The following is a 17068-nucleotide window of genomic DNA, read 5'->3' as shown; positions in this document are numbered from 1 at the left end:
GTGTCTCCACCTCACAAGTCCATGCACTACTGCTGCAAGCTCAAGGTCATGCGTAGGGTAGTTAAGCTTGTGAGTCTTAAGTTTCCTAGACTCATAAGCTATAACTCAACCCTCCTGCATAAAGATTGCTCCTAATCCATCCAAAGAAGCAGCTGTGCATACCATGAAATCAGCCACGGGGTCTGGCACAATAAGAATAGGTGCACTAGTGAGTGCCCTTTTTAGGTCCTAAAAATCCCTCTCACACCTTTCTATCCACTTGAATTTCTTTCCCTTTTGCTGGAGGGATGTAATGGGATGTACAACTCTGGAAAATCCTTCAATAAAGGGTTTGTAGTACCCTGCTAGACCCATGAAGCTCCTGACCTCTGTCACACTGGTTGTTGTTGGCCAATAAATAATAGCTCTAATCTTCAATGGGTTATCTGAGATCCCATCACTGGATATAACATGCCCAAGATACTTGACCTCTAACCTAAAGAAAGCACACTTCGATAAATTGTCGTACAACTGGTTGTCCCTTAAACACTACAAAACCTGCTTGAAATTCTCCTCATGCTCCTTCTCATTCTAAGAATATATCAATATGTCATCAAGGAACACAATCACAAACCAATCAAGGAAAGTGCAGAATATCCCATTCAAGAGACTCATGAATATAGCTAGAGCATTTGTAAGACTGAATGGGGACCACGGTGAACTCATAGTGGCCATATCTGGTAGAAAATGCGGTCTTGTGGATATCACTCTCCACTATCCTCAACTGATGGTACCCTGACTTCATATCTATTTTGGAAAACACTTTAGCACCCTGAAGTTGATCAAACAAATCATCGATCCTAGGCAAGGGATAACGGTTCTTGATGGTCACTTTGTTCAGCTGCCTGTAATCCATGCATAACCGAAGGGATCCATCCTTCTTCTTCATGAAGATGACTAGTGCATCCCAAGGGGAGATGCTAGGATGAATGTGATCCTTCTCTAAGAGTTCCTCAAGCTGCATCTTGAGCTCATTAAGCTCATTTGTGGTCATCCTATAAGGTGTTCTCAAAATCGGCTTGGCTCCTAGTACAAGATCTATATGGAAGTCAATCTCTCTACTAGGTGGTATACCCAGTAGCTCGACTGGAAACACATCTGCAAAATCCTCAAGGATGGGATGATCATCTAGGGAAGGCTCCTTCTCATTTTCTTCCTCTCTATCACTGATGGTGATAGCAAACAACTGGCATCCCTTTCGCATGCTCTGCTTAAGCTGCATAGCGGAAATCATACAAAGAGACATGGGACTCTGAATCCTAGTAATTACTATGGGAGCACCATGATCATCCTGACACTCGATCTTTTTCAGGCAATAATCCATCTTGGCTCTGTGGGTGTAAAGCCAATCCATGCCAAGTAAGATGCCATAAGATCTGAGTGGTGTAACTCTAAGGTCTACTAAGGTGGTGGTATTACCAATCTAGAGCTGACATCTCCTAACCTCTGAATCCACTAACACTCTAGCCCCTGAAGGTAACTCCACTTCCCAACTGACACCTTGCCTGATTTCCACTAGCCCATAATGCTCCACAACCAATGGAGATATAAAGGAGTCAATAGCTTCTGAATCAAACAATATAAATACATTGCTACCACTGATCATACCTGTAACTTCAATAACTATGGCCTGGTGGTTGTCAACCGCTACAAAGACTCTATGGGACTTGCCCATATCCCCAACTGTAGGCTCTGTTGCTGCCATCCTTTGACTACCTACCATCTGACCCTATGGACACTCTCTCGCCATGTGCCCCATGGCTCCACATGTGAAACAAGCACTACATGCCTGAAACTGCACACCCTGAGGCCTAGAGAAAGACTATCCACCTGTCCTACTCAAACCACTGTACCCACCACAGGAGGACTGTTGAGTTCATGCCAGAGGTGTGTAAGTACCCTATGCTCTCTCGTCACACCTAGGACCCTATGAATGCCACTGCTTGGGCTTAGAGCCCTACTATCCCTGAGAGGGCCTCTACCTCTGACTCTGCTATGACTGCTTTAGAGGAGAGGGTTTAAAGGACCTTGATGCATGTTTGTGGTTGCCTTTCCAGTGGGGTTTCTGATATCCAAAAGACTAGGGTGCAAGGTTTTGGTTCTAAAACCAATCCCTCATGTCCTGAGGCCTGACTTGAATTTCCTCAGCTATCAAGGCCTTCTCCGTGGCAACCCAAAGGCTTCTTGGAGTGGCCATCCTCACCGGTCTTGCTATCCTGGCATTCAATCCCCTCATAAAATGGTTGACGAGAACTTGATGAACTTACTCTCATAATGGGTCATTGAGAGACCCTTCTGCTAGAGGTTGTCGAACTCATCTATCCTATGCTACAAGAAGTGCTCCGACAGGTATCTCTCCCTAAACCTCTCTATAAAAATCTCCCATGTGAGGGTGTCTAAAACTAGGCCACACTTGTATTCCTCCTATCTCCACCATATGGAGGTCATTCGTCTCAAAAGGTGAACTACTACTCGTGCCTTCAGATTGCTTTCGTAGGAATGCAATGCAAAGCACTGATCTAGGCTCAAAAGCCAAGCCTCAGCTTCTACTCCATCAGTAGATCCCCCAAACAATGGTGGTTGGAGGTGCAAAACCTCTCTGATCAGATCCCCTAGGTCATGGTGTGCTCTCTCAAAATATACAGGTGCTGCTACTGGAGGTGGTCCGGGAAGATGAATGGACTCAGGCTCATGCTCAGCCTAGCCCTCTAAGAGATTAGGAGGTGGACTCCTACTCCATTCCCTATCTGCTGATCTATGGCTCCCTGAGTTCTGGTTTTTTGCACGATGGTCAACTACTAGAAGCCTATCCTGTACTATCCCAATTAGTTTCTGAAGTGCTAATAAGATGTCTCGGTTTGGGTCAACCGGTTATTCTGGAGGAGCCTCTAGGTTACCTTCTAGAATCGATTCCTCCTTATCAACATCTTTGCATGCACGCCTAGGACCCCTTCCGTGCTTGCAAGCTTGTCGCGTAGTCGGAGGCATCCTTATGAGAAAATAAAATAAAATGAAATAAATAAATAATTTTTTTGGAGAAATTTTTTAATTAAGTAAATAATTAAAGCAAAACATAATGGAGAAAGGTTCATAGTATTGGAAACCTTTCTCTAATACCAAAATGTCGTGCCCAAACTTTTGGGCAAAAAATGAAACAATATTTTTTTTTTGACTACACAAACTCATAAAATAACCTATGTTTAAAATGGAATCAATTCAGTTTTGTCTTAACTAAGATGTAAATAGAATTTGTTTACTAAAGTTGGAATAATTAATTCAATCAATAATGCGACAAGTATTAATGAAGACTGATCATTCCCTAAGAGGATCATCGCAATTTAAAGTTAATTCTTTTTTATTTAAATATAACCAATAAGGTTAACAATCTCAATAATGATATTTGCCAAATAATATAATTTGTATTATAGCCAATTTTAAATTCCCCCTAAACCTTCAAATTTTGACTATTAATTAATTTGGCCAATGTTGTCCTCATAGGCTAGAATTCACATAAAATTATCAATAATTTTCATTAATAAAATTTACCAAATCAAATTTAACCTAACATCCATATTTATTTTAATATAAAAATTATCTATAAAATTAATAACCCTTGATTAATAAAATTATTTCAATAATTGTGATAATAAATCTATATAAAATTAATCCCCCAATTTAATTATGCCTTGATAAAAGTCTATATTAAAATCAATCTTCTCCATGGTCCAAAATTAGGAGTTCAAAATTAATTTCACTTTTAGCAATATTAAATAGGGTGAGTTCTTTTTCAAATTTTAAAAGAATTTCCTCCCTCTTCTTATTTTATTTAATATTTTAATCGTGAACCCTAATTAGGGTAGAGTCACCCCTTTTTATTCTATTTTAAAAACAATGTTATTAATTCTTTTCTTTTCTAATTGCTAGCCCTAACCCAAATATGGGCTAGGGTTGCATAACACATTTACTTCTATTACTTAAATGCTAACCCTAACTCGAAATTGGGTTAGGATTGCATTTTTCCATTAAACTTAATTCTTTCTTTCACCTTTTTTTTTATAGGTTTTTTTTTTGTGAGTGTGTTTCATTTGTGCAAGGGTTTGAACAGGTGGCGGTGGCCATGGAGGCAGTGGCCATGGAGGTGGGGTGAAGGGGGATCGAGCTCATAGGGTGGGGAGGGTCCCCAGGAACCACTGTGGATACCCACAGCGACGGCCGGTGCCGCCCACTGTGGGCACCAACAGTGGCGACCGTGAGCCGTCCACTATGGTTACCCACAGTGGTGGCCCTGTGCTGACCATTGTGTGTAACCACAGTGGTGGCCCATGTTAACCACTGTGTTTATCCATAGTGGTGGCACTCGCCACATCGTCCACTATGTATAAACATAGTTGCTCGGCCCCTGTCAAAACATGATATACCCCTTAATAATTTTTTTTTCTATATATATTATTTTTGCTGTAATATATATATATATATATATATATATATATTTATTTATTTATTTATATATATACTATATAGATATCTTGTAATGCATGCAAGAGATTTTTTTTTGAAAAACAACCAGAATACAATGCAAGATTCTTTTTTTTATGTTTTCCAGTTTTTCCTAACAAGTAAATTAAATATATGTATTTATATATATATATATATAGGAGTATATATATATTTACATATATATCTTTCTATGGTAAAAATATATGGACTACAATAGTTTTAGCAATATGTTTTCTATTAAAAGAAATAGGAGTAAATCTTTTTATCTTTTTTTTACTCAGGGCATAATCTATGTCCATTTTCAGATTTATAACCTAAGCAATATGACTGACAAAAGAAAAAATAGAATAGAAACACAATAGTTATCTTTCTCTTTCATTTCTTATCTACCTGTATTTCTAGATTTCTCTACTAAGTCTGAATCTATATATTTTTCTTTTATCACATAACATCAGACTTTCTAAAACTAATATATTTAACTAACTGCATTCCTTTTCATTTTAAACTTCTAATAGTTAACTATAGGAAAATGTTATTTTACCTACTTTTATTTTTTGCACTTTTTTTTTGAGTAAATGACAGAAGTAAATAAAATTTACAACAACATTAAAATAACCTAGAACACACTTTAAAACACTATCAATTTGTACAGTGCCAAAACTATTATACTTCAAATGTCTATATTAACCTTGTTTGCATTTGGAAATAATAAATCACTAGGACTAAGTATTTATTTTTATCTTACTAACTTTTCTGCTTTTCTACTTCATAATATTCCCATTTAACTTTTTGTATTTTTTTTTGAATAAATGACAGAGATAAATAAATTATAGAAACATAATACAGTCTAGAAAACACTTAGAAATATTTAAAAATGCAAAACTATTATTCCTCTAATATCCATTTATCCGTCATTTGCAATTTCAACTTAAAAAGATGCATTTCTTATAAGAATAATTTGAATACAATTATTCAACTTTTACAATTGGTGAAATACCCAACTGGTCTCTCATTCCTAATAAATGAGGACTTAAATAAAATAAATACATTTCTTTTTACATAATAATTACAACATAAAACTCCTCTTTTACATTTCTGCATTTGAAATACAATATTACATCTCCTATTCTTTTTCTGCAACTAAATAGATTCAGCAAGACCATATCCAAGCTTTTCCTTCAATCCCTTCACAAAGCAACCTGCAATAAAAAATCTTAAGGCTGTGACCATGGAGAGCTCACCTCCCAACCTAGGCTTACCAAAACCCACCCCCGAGCTTAAAGAACCAAGATCTAGACAGGTTACATTCAAACAATACAAAAACAAGCAAGGAAAAGCTCACACCAAACACATTCCCATCCCAAGGCTGAACATCATCACATAATGTGATGTTTACATGGGTGGAAGTGGACCAAGTACCTTAAGGAAAACTGCAAGATAGTAGATCACAAGCCAACTCATGGCAACCAAGAACACAATATAAGTGCATCTTAACCCAACATCCTTATGACCCCCAAGGCATACATGCCATAATTTCTCCCTTTATGATCCCCAAATGCATAAATAAAACTTTGCAGCAAGGGTCACATAAACAAACCCTTTAGATCAATTTCTTAAAGAGAGCCTCTCACTCTAAGGCTATCAAACTCCTTCCACTTGCAAGACCATTTTGCCCTCCCAAGGGTAAGATGGCCCTGGATACTCCCAACACACAAGAAAATCCATAACAAAAATGGGAAAAGAATCACATAAAAATTTTCACAAATAAAATACAAGGGAAAGAACATCTACATTCAAGCAATCTTTTAGAAACAAATTTTTTTAACATGCAAAGAAAGAAAATGAACCAACCTTGAATCTGCCAAGGGTTTACTATGGATAGCTTGGAGACGAGAAGCCCAATTCCACACTTCTTTTCTTCAACACTTAGCCAAAATTCTATTCTAAATTGTTTTCAAAATTGCAAGCTCTCATCTCCAAAGATGGAGAGTGGGTGATTAACTTCCTAAGTCTCAATCTCTTGCCTAAGAAGGCTTCTCTCACTCTTTCCAACCTCTTGGTTAGAGTGAGAGGCTCCCATTGGTTGGTCTTCCCTAGGTCTTACACACTCCCTAACCAAGGAACCTCAAGAAGAGGAATGAAATGTGGACAAGGAATGACACATACCAAGAAGGTTAGCTAACCAAGGATGGTACTACTAAAGATGAAATTCGGCCATCTAGGAAAATCCACTTTTTTGGGAGGTTAAACAAGTCCTAGGGGGTGGAAACATGGCCAAATTTGGCCTTCACCCATAGGTAACCCATGAGGCCCAATAAAAATGCTCCAAAACTTACTTTAGGAGTTGGTTTAACCCTTTGAAAGTCCACCTAAAGTTTACATACGGATCAACTCTGAGGTGACCCTTCTAATGGCTCACTATCCTAGATTTACTTGGGACCTTCAAGGATAATTTGGAAATATACCATTGATAAAAAAGTAAATCTCTCAAAAGGTGACATGACAATGCCAACACAACATACAACATATGTGTCAAGTGACACTACAAAAATAATTCCACATCACAAATACACACATGGCAATTGTCTCTTATAGGATTTAAACAAATTAATAAATACAATTTAACACACATGCAAACATTTATGTTTACGAATAAAATACATACATATGGGGTGTTGTCTCTCCAAATAGACAACCTTTGGTTTTACAAACTTACATAGGTCTAGGCTTGATTCTCCATAATGTTTCTATGGTCACATGGATAATTTTCCTGTGCATCTCAATTACACATTAGTATTTCCTAATAGCCTCATATAATATTAAACACATAAATAAGAATACACATCAATCACTCTGCATACAATTGACATCATACAAATCAATTTACCATATATCAAAGCAAATCCACATAAGCAATTATCATAATCCTCATAAATTTGATCCATTCATAACATATGCATCATATTTCTAGCATCATAATAAAGTCCTTAAAAATCAAATAATGACATACACCATCTCAATATTATCCTATTCTAGAATCATATAAAACTCTATAACCACAATGCATAGAAATGAAGCATCTATAGATCAATGTTATCCAATTCCTGGGATCATATAAAGTTCTATATCTATAATGCATAAAAATAAAGCATCCATAATAGTTCCAACATGAAAATCACTGAAATGCTAGGATGGTTCAGGGTAGGGCCTCACAGTTTACTATTAAAGTTGTCATAATAGTTAAACTAGTTGATGTCAGGCATTCTTATGATTATTTATCTTGACTGGGATATGATTACTTTGTTTGACTGAGTTTGAGTTTGGGAATATTGTATTAGTTTTTTAGTATACTGATTCACCACCCCCCCTCTCTCAGTATTCTACTAGATACTTATTCTTTCATCACACCATCAATTGTTATCAAAGCATCTTAGGTCCTCTTAATCTAAAAGCCTAACAGCTTGAGGAAAAGATCTTGTAGATCATGATGAAGAAAGAATGTCCTAAGTTCAACAAAGATAACTATAGAATATGGAGTGACAGAATGAATATTTACATTAAGAGTCTTTGTAGTCAGTATTGGGACCATATAGAAAATAAGTATACTACACCTACTGGACCTTTGACCAATGATCAAAAGAAAGAACAACAAGAAAATTACCAGGCATTAGAAGCTATTATCAGTTCCCTGTCTGATGTTGAATATGTAGATGTTCATGGTCTTGAAACTACATATGAATTATGGAAGAAACTAGAAGATATTTATAGCAGTGATGAACATGTTAAGATTTCCAAAGAGGAGAGTCTAAGAGGCACCTTTGACGACATGAGAATGTTTGAAGGTGAGAATATCCAATAGTATGGTCAAAGGATTAAAGAGATAGTTGGTGAGATAAAGAGTGTAGGAGGGAATGTAGAAGATGCCACAGTAATCAGTAAGGTACTGAGAACCTTGCTACTAGTCCATGCTATCTGAGTTGCAGCTATTCAGGAGTTGAAATCCATTGATAAGACAAAGGTAACTCTTGACTCTATTATTGGCAAACTTATTTCTTTTGAACTAAATGGCTATGATGGTAGTGTACAAAAATCAGAATATGCATTTAGAGCTTCTATCTCTAACCCATCTATGAGAATAAGTAGAGATATCGGCCATAACTATGAATCTAGACCCAGTAGAGATGCCGAAGATGAAGATAACTTAGTATAACTTGAAGCATTGTTGGCAAAATGACTGCCTAGAGGCACTGGTAAATATAGAGGTAAGCTACCTTTAAAATGTTTTGCATGCAACAAGATTGGTCATTTAGTAGCAAATTGCCCTAATGGTGAAAATGAATACAAGAGAGACAAATTTAAGAAATACAAGGGTAAAGGCAAGAGAGATTGTCTTGTACCTATTGATAGTGGTGTTACTAATGAAGAATTGAATGATGATTCTAGTGAAGGTATTGTGTTTGTAGCAATTAAGGATGAATATATCATATTAGAAGGCACTAGTATCTAGAATGGATAAATCTAATGATTGGATCATTGATAGTGGTTATTCACAAGTGATCAGAGAAAATTTCTTTCCCTGAAGGAATTTGATGGTGATGTTGTCAGATTTGGCAATGACTCACCTTGTATGGTTAAAGGTAAGGGATTTATTTCTCTTAATGGGAAAAGCAATGCTGACAATGTCTATTGGGTTGAAGGCCAAAAGCACAATCTTCTTAGTGTGGCACAACTTAATGACAGAGGATACCCACTAGAATTCAGAAATGGTATATGCAAAATCTTTGACAACAAAGGAGAATTGATTGCAACTAGTAAACAGACCAGAGGTAATCTATTTCATCTCAAGCCTAAAGTTAGCAACTATTTGATTGCAAAAATAGATGATAGCTGGCTTTGGCATAGGAGATTTTGTCATATTAATTTTGGCAATATTATTAAAGTAACAAAGTTTAAGACAGTAAGAGGTCTGCCTTAGCTAGACAAACCAGTTAATGCTCTTTGTAAAGAATGTCAACTAGGAAAGATGACTTCTTTAACTTTTAAGAGAAAGTCCTTCTCAACACAACACTTGTTAGATTTGGTTCATACATATCTATGTGGACCAATAAGAACAAAAATCATTCAAGGTGACAGATACTTCATGTTCTTCACTGATGATTGTTCAAGGATGATGTGGGTTACATTCTTGAAGGATAAAAATTAAGCATTTGGTAAATTCAAGGCATTCAGAGCCTTAACTGAGAAAGAGAGTGGCAAAATGATAAAATGTCTAAGAATAGATCAAGGTGGTGAATTCATTTCTGCAGAGTTCACTAAATATTGTGATAATAATGGTATCAAGAGACAACTTTCTGTACCAAGGACACCACAACAAAATGGTATAGCAGAAAGAAGAAACTGGTTAGTGGTTGAAGCTGCTAGGACTATGTTGATATAAGGTTGTATCAAAAACATTTTGGAAAGAAGCTGTAAGTACACCTATGTACACAATGAACCAAGTTATGGTAAAAATAGGTAAGGACAAGACCCCATATGAGTACTAGTATGGGAGATCATCTGATGTTAGCTATTTTAAAATATTTGGTAGCAAATGTTTTATTAAAAGAGGTGATTACTTAAGCAAATTTGAAGCTAAGAGTGATGAAGGCATATTCCTTGGATATTCTACCAAGAGTAAGGCCTATAAATGCTTCAACAAATGGATAAAAAAAATTGTTGAAAGTGTTGATGTTCGTGTAGATGAATCTCTTGAAATATCAAAAGGAACCAATTTTGAGAAGAAGGATGAATATCCTTGCGTTTTGCTTTTGGAACTTGAAACTATTAAATCAAAAACCAATAAAGCAAATCCTGATGAACTTGTTCAACCAAAACAAACAAATTCAGAGGAAGATGACAATGATGAAGCTAAACTTGAAGAGAATTATCATGTTATTCCTAGGTATGTGAGACTGAATCACAGTCCTAAATAGATAATTGGGGATAAGGATGTTGGAGTACTATCTAAAAGGAGAATAAGAGAGAACTCTTGCATGATATCCACCTTTGAACCTAGAAGTGCTAAAGAGGCATTTGGTGATGATCATTGGGTGAAAGATATGGAGGAAGAGTTAGATCAAATTAAGAAGAACAACACTTGGACCCTGGTACCTCGATCAGTAAACAAGAATGTTATAGGTACTAAATCGGTGTTCAGAAACCAGTTAAATTTAGTATGCAAAGGTTATGCACAAGAACAAGGAGAAGACTATGGAGAAACTTTTGCACCAATAGCAAGACTAGAAGGTGTCAGAACATTCCTTGCATTTGCAGCTCATAAAAAATTCAAGGTATACCAGATGGATGTTAAGTTTGCATTCTTGAATGGGATATTAGAAGAAGAGGTCTATATAGAGTAGTCTGATGGTTATGCATTGATAGATAAGGAAGACATGATCTGCAAATTGCATAAAGCCTTGTATGGATTAAAGTAGGCACCTAGAGCATGGTATGAATGGCTTCATACTCATTTGATGAAGATAGGCTTTACTAGAACCATTGATGACATCAACATTTATCTCAAGTCTGAAGGAGATGAAATACTGGTTAGTGAAGTATTTGTAGATGACATTATATTTGGAGGTAATGTTGACATGAATAATTTTTTTGTAGATGTAATGAAGAATGAATTTGAGATGTCATTGGTAGGGGAAATAAAAAATTTCATAGGCTTACAGATACAGTAGATGAAGAATGGTATTTTCATTACTCAATCCAAGTATGTGAAAGAGGTTTTGAAGACTTTCGGTATGAGTGACTATAAACCAATTGGAACCCCAATGGTTATAGGTTGTGAATTTTCCAAGGAAGATGCATCTAAGTTTATAGATGAAAAGGAATACAAGTCAATGATTGGCAAACTACACTATGTTGTTCAGAGCCAACTAGATATTGCCCATGTAGTTCGTATTGTTGCTAGATTTCAGAAGAATCCAAAGGAGGCACATTTGATGGCAACTAAGAGAATTTTTAGATATCTAAAAGGTATTGTTGACTATGGGTTATGGTATCCATATGGTGGAAATTTTGATCAGAAAGCATACACAGATGCTGATTGGGCAGGAAACATTGATGACTAGAAAAGTACTACCGGTGGAGCATTATTTTTAGGAGGAAGGATAGTCTCTTAAAGTAGTAAAAAGTAGAGTTGTACTTCACAATCTACTGCTGAATCTGAGTATGTAGCAGCTTATATGAATTGCACACAAGATATGTGGATGAGGCACATTTTGGAAGGTTTGAAGATAGAAATCTCAAAACCTATAAAGATTTTGTGTGATAATACAAGTGCAATAAAAATTTAAAAAAATATTGTTTTGCATACAAGGACTAAGCACATTGAATTGAAATATCACTTCTTGAGGGAAAAATTTCAAAGTAAAGATGCTATCTTGGAGCATGTTTCTACCAAGGAGAAGCTTGCAAATATCTTTACGAAATCTCTACCTAAGACCACTTTCGAGTGTCTTAGAAGTCAATTAGGGGTTGTCCCTCTTCATGAAGCTAGTTAAGCATGATGTTGATTGCATCAGTCCCTGACCCACTTGTAGAATCTTATATGGATTGATAAAAGAGTGGATGTATTTGATAGGGGGAGCATCAACATCATAGTGAGAGAAGAATTACATGTTTTACTTTTACTTTGGCATTGTTGTCAAAGGGGGAGAAGAATTATGTGTCTGATTAAGTGAACCAGTGGCAGGCTGAAGACAGAAAGAGAAAGGTGAATATTTGGTAAGGTAAACTAGGATACCTATTAACCAATCTCACCTATCTTAGCAATAATCAGAGGTGTTGATATTTGTATTGCCATCAATGCCAAAAGGGGAGATTGTTGGCATTTTGAGTCTGTTGGTATTTTGCATCAAGATTGCATTAATGATATGTTGTCATTGATGTCAATTGAACTAGTAAATGGTATTCATGTTATTGCTGATATTATTATTTTTTATATTGGCTAGTAACCGGTAAGAAGAGATTTGCGGAAGATGTAGCAAACCTGTATGTTAAGTTTGTAAGCTGAACCAGTGTAAAGGGTTAAACCTTTCCATTTAATGTAACCGGTAAACTCTATTAGTTGTTAAACCCTAACCAACCAAGTTTGATGGTTTTTAATCTAATAAGAGATAATGATGGAGACATGTGTTATCATTTGATTAAGGAGATATTCAAATTGTTTTGGCATGTTTGTTCTTGTCTAGGGAAGGAGCAAAGTGGATTGCATCTAATACACAACGCGTGATAAGTTAGAAAGTCCAATAGAGAAATGATCATGGAGAGGTTGAAATTGTCTTGAAGAATGTGAAGAGATTGTCATAATTTCTAACAGTCAAGATTGTACCAACTTGTTTGTAATCTCGATGATGAGAATTAGGTTTTTGTTGTGTTACCAACCTAATTGATTTCTATTTAAGGTCGATGAATTTGTTTGTTAAGGTTGTTGGCAAGGTTGGTAGAAAACCTATTGAGTGTATAGTTGCCAAATTGGTGAATAGATCTGCACTTTGAGTGAAGGTAGACTAAAGGTTATAGAAGGATCTGATCAAGCAAGAGTAGTGCTATTTAGATAGATCAACTAAACTATTGTTTTCTAACAATTACAGCAGAAGTTAAATCCCTTAATCGGGTAAGCTCTAACAAGCTTGGTTACTTATTATATCCTCTAACAAGGTGGCCCATTAGTTTGGATTCTTAAATCCTCTTGTGAGGTTACTCCTAATAGGGTATTGTGTTTCTAAAAAGGCATATTTGTAAATCCCTTAATTGGGTGATTCCTAACCAGAATTAGTTCTTAACAGGACTTATTGTAAATCTCTAACAAGCTTTGGCTCATAAGAGGGCGAACTTCAAAAGAGTTCAGATAGCTATCTTTGTGAGTCTCATCTCACCATGGTTTTTACCTATTTGGATTTTCCACGTATAAACATTTGTGTCAAGTGGTGAATTTTTTTGTGGTTGTGATCTTATTTGTTGATTTGGTTAATCTTTCATAAGGCATGTTAAGTAGAAGCATTAATAGATGAATATGTTGAGTTATGATTAAGCATTGTTGATATTCACAAGATTGAAGTTGTTTACCATTAAAGTTGTCATAACAGTTAAACTGGTTGATGTCAAGTATTCTTGCGATTATTGATCTTGGCTAATAAATGATTACTTTGTTTGATTGAGTTTGAGTTTGGCAACTTTGTATCAGTTTTTTAGTATACTGATTCACCCCCCCTCTCAATATTCTACCAAATAATTATTCTTTCATCATACCGTCACTGACTAGTCCCCTTAAGTAATAGCACCACCACATAAATCAAGAATGAATAGTAGCTCTAATAATACATACTGGATTGATGCCAAACCGCATCAATCAAGTCTCTACCAGAGGGGCAGAAACCCCCAATTTGTCTTTGACGTACTCAAATGATTCCTTAGGCAAAGGTTTAAAGAAAATGTCTACAATCTTCTCTTTACTGTTCACAAAAACCAGTTGGTGCAGGTGCATTTGGAAGACCAAAGGAATCAATGAATCCACTAAAGACTTTTGAAGGCCTTAGGAGTGAAGACCCAATCAACTATGATGTTTTAAGGTCCATTATGGCCTTTAATGTTGAAAATTGTAATAAGTTTGTAATTTGTCCTAAAGGGCCTAGTAAGGACCTTAGGACCAACAAAAAGATGTAATAGGAATTTAGGGATTAGAGAGTCTAGGAAGGTTTGTTGGTATTTTGGATATGTTGATATGGTTTTGTCATTGATGTCAACATCTATTAATACTTATCAACTCTGGCACTTAGAGATTTGGCAATGTTCACCGGCAAGCAAGTGACTTATGCATAGTCACCGGTATCTAGTTCACCAATATGATATATTGTTCATCGACACTTGGAATGATATGGAAATCACTTGGTTACATTGAAGACATCATTTGGACACTTTGTCTTGAAGATTTACTCATTGGTATATTCGAGTTTGCATATTTGTTGTTACTGGCAAATAGGTCTAGAATAAGCACCGAGAGGCTTATCTATTTCAGATTAGCAAGACATGCTATAGAGATCATTTATTATTGTTGTAAATGCATTAAGCTGACATTTTGAAGCAAATATTGCATTGATTATTGATTTACTTGTAAATTGTTTTTATTGTTATATCTTTTGTAAAGCCAACCTACACATTTTAGTCCTAGGCTTTGGTATATATGTAAGATCTTATTTGTAAGATCGATATGCAATTGTGAAAAGGAATAGAATTTAGTATATGCGAGAATAAGTAGAGCTATACATGCAGACATTATTTGAAGGTTTAAGAAAGGTTTTTGTGAAGGCAATCAAAACTACACCAATACTGAATCCAGCATATGAAGATGCTATTTTGAGCAGGACACCATTATTGGATTTAACCATCCAATTGTAGTTAGTGTGACTCCCATTTGTGTTTGAGCAGTGAGCTCTAGGCTCTTGGCCTTTCTGCATGTGCAAACCCCATTTGTATACACATACTACCTACAGTAGTACCATCTGATTATGGGTAAGGTTTCCCATCATGGTTTTTCCCCTTATAGGGTTTCCACGTACAAAAATTGGTGTTATGTGTTCTGGATGTTATTGTCTTTATGTTTCATGCATTAATCTTTACTGGTACTGGAATTAACTGATAAACTATCTACTAACATCAAAGTTTGGTTTACTGATATTAAGCATTAAGTTTGGATAAGATGTTTTTGGTTTAAATTTATTTGACAACTGATTCTCCCCCCCCCCCCATCTTAGTTGTCTTTGGGACCTAACAATTGGTATCAAAGCTGAGTCCTCTTTTTGTAGAAGTTTAAGAGCTTGAGGAGATCCAATGTCTTCTAACTATTTCAGGAAGGACAGTCCTAAACTTGATGGAACCAACTATGGCATATGGAAGATCAGGATGGAGACACATCTGAATCGCATTGGTAAGGACATCTAGGAAGTTACAAAGAATGGCTATACTGCTCCTACCCAGAATCAGCCTAATCCACCTACATTAGGAAAAGATGAAGAAAATGATTGTAAAGCAAGGGAAGAACTTTTGAGCGCATTATCAGATCAGCAAATCATGGGATTATTAGATAGATCTATTGCTAAAGCTATTTGGGACCATCTAGAAACATTGAATGAAGGAGATTCCATAGTCAAAATTTCAAAACTTGAAAGCTTTTGGGTTAGGTATGAAAATCTAAAAATAGAAGAAGATTAAAGGATTTCTTCTTTTATGGAAAGAGTAAATGAAATTGTTTTGGGTATTAAATGTTGTGGAGGAACCTTAAGTGAAGATGAAATTTTTTCAAAAGTTTTAAGAGGATTGCCACCGGCATACAAAATGAAAGTTACTACTATAAATGAGTTGAGAACAATGCCTAATACATCAGTAACTAGAGATACATTGATTAGAAAACTTTCAGCTTTTGAAATTAAGGAATTTGGTCCTATTGCTACTATAAAGATAGACTTAGCTTTTAAGGCATCAACATCATCTGCACCATCATTTGACAAGTCTGATTGGAAAACCTTCTATGCAAGAGAACTTGAAGAAAGCAGGAGAGAAAATGAAGAACTTGAAGAACTTGAAGCATTATTTGCAAGGAAAATGCCTAAAGGTCTAGTTGGAAGAAAGTATGAAGGTAAAGCACCTTTTAAATGTTTTAACTATAATAAGATTGGTCATATGGCTTCAAGATGCCCTGATAGACATGCAAGATTGAGAGAATAAGCTAGAAGAACATACAAGTCTAACCCTGAATATTAGAGATACAGATTTAAGAAGAATAAAGACAAGTCTTGTTATCTTGTTGATGATTCTGATGAGGATCCGACAGACAATGGATGGGTCTTTGTTGCTACAATAGAAGATCAACTGACACCTACTGTTCAATTAGTAGAGCGGGCCTTGGTAGCTAAAGTTGAAGTTAAGGATGAATGGATCATTGATTCAGGATGTTCACATCATATGACTAGTGATAAAAGTAAATTCTTGACTTTTCAAGAATATAATGGAGGTCTAGTAAGATTTGGAGATGATAAATCTTTTTTGATCAAAGATAAAGGTACTATATCTCTTGATGGTAAGTATAATATTGACAATGTTTACTATGTTGAAGGTCTAAAGCATAATCTATTGAGTGTTGGTCAATTAGTTGAAAAAGGATTTCAGTTACAATTCAAGAATGAAAAATGCAAAATCATGAACAAAACTGGTTTGGAAATTGGAACTGGTAATCAAACTAGAGGTAGCATCTTTCATTTGAATAACAATGAAAAGACATGCTTGATTGCACATATTGATGAAAGTTGGCTATGGCATAAGAGACTTTGTCATGTACATTTTGATTGCATTGTGAAAATTAGTACTACTAAGCCAGTTAGAGATTTACCTAAGATTGTTAAACCTCACAATCCGGTATGTAAGGAATGTCAATTTGGAAAACAAGCTAGAGCATCTTTTAAAAGTATTCCAGAAAAATCCAATAATG

This window comes from Cryptomeria japonica, chromosome 11 (assembly GCF_030272615.1).
Source record: "Cryptomeria japonica chromosome 11, Sugi_1.0, whole genome shotgun sequence".
Lineage (NCBI taxonomy): Eukaryota > Viridiplantae > Streptophyta > Pinopsida > Cupressales > Cupressaceae > Cryptomeria > Cryptomeria japonica.
This window is presented reverse-complemented; position numbering follows the sequence as displayed.